Below are 1,129 nucleotides of genomic sequence, written 5' to 3' on the forward strand. Positions count from 1 at the left end.
TTTGGGAGACCGAGGTGGGCGATCACGAGGTCAGGAGATCGAGACCATCCTGGCTAACACAGTGAAACCCTGTCTCTACTAAAAATACAAAAAAATAGTGGGGCATGGTGGTGGGTGCCTGTAATCCCAGCTACTCAGGAGGCTGAGGCAGGAAAATAGCTTGAACCTGGGAGGCAGAGGCTGCAGTGAGCCGAGACTGCACCACTGCACTCCAACCTGGGTGACAGAGGAAGACTGTGCCTCCAAAAAAAAAAAAAAAAAAGAAAGAAAAGAAAAAAGAAAACTATAAAGCATTATTTGTTTTTGTTTGTTTGTTTTAATAAAGGAGAATTATTACCAAGAGGTGATAACCAAGGTGAGACGCCCTTCCTTCACCACGAGCAGTCATTGTTCAAGAGACTGGAGGAAGAAATTTCATATTTGAGCCATTCTAGTATTGCAGGAGCTGCAGGAATATAGTGGCTGCTCCAGTTGGGCTCTGTAGAAGGAAATTGGCATGTATTCTGTGCCCACAGCGTGTCAGGTACTCGGTAACATGTTTCACATTCATTGATACCTAAGTATATGCTGGGAGGCAGAGTGAGCCTGTTTCTAGCAATTTCCATCCTAGCCCTGGACAATACATTGCTAGTCACTGAAATGCTCAATATTAAAGTAATCTATATAGCATATAAAACATTTATGGGTCTGGTCTTACCCTCTAGTTACTGTGTCACATGGAGTTCTCTCCATTAATGGCTATCAGAAGAGGATAATATTAATAATGTTTTGGTTAATTAATAAGGCAAATAACTAATAGTTAATTCTGTCTTCCAAAGGGACCAGCCAGCTTCACTCTGTCTCAGGTCAGATTAATTTATAACATCTCAGCTTTCTTACATACAACATGAATTAGTCAAAAGACTACGTCAAGGCTGGTCATGGTAGCTTATGCCTGTAATCATAGCACTTTGGTAGGCCAAAGTGGAAAGATCACTTGAGATCATGAGTTTAAGACCAGCCTGGGCAACATAGCGAGACCTGATCTCTACAAAAAAATTATAAAATTAGAGGCATTGTGGTGTGCCTGTCATCCCAGCTGCTCAGGAGTCTGAGGTGAGAGAATCGCTTGAGACCAGGAGTTCTGGGC

The sequence above is a fragment of the Mandrillus leucophaeus genome, unplaced genomic scaffold, assembly GCF_000951045.1.
Source record: "Mandrillus leucophaeus isolate KB7577 unplaced genomic scaffold, Mleu.le_1.0 Scaffold921, whole genome shotgun sequence".
Lineage (NCBI taxonomy): Eukaryota > Metazoa > Chordata > Mammalia > Primates > Cercopithecidae > Mandrillus > Mandrillus leucophaeus.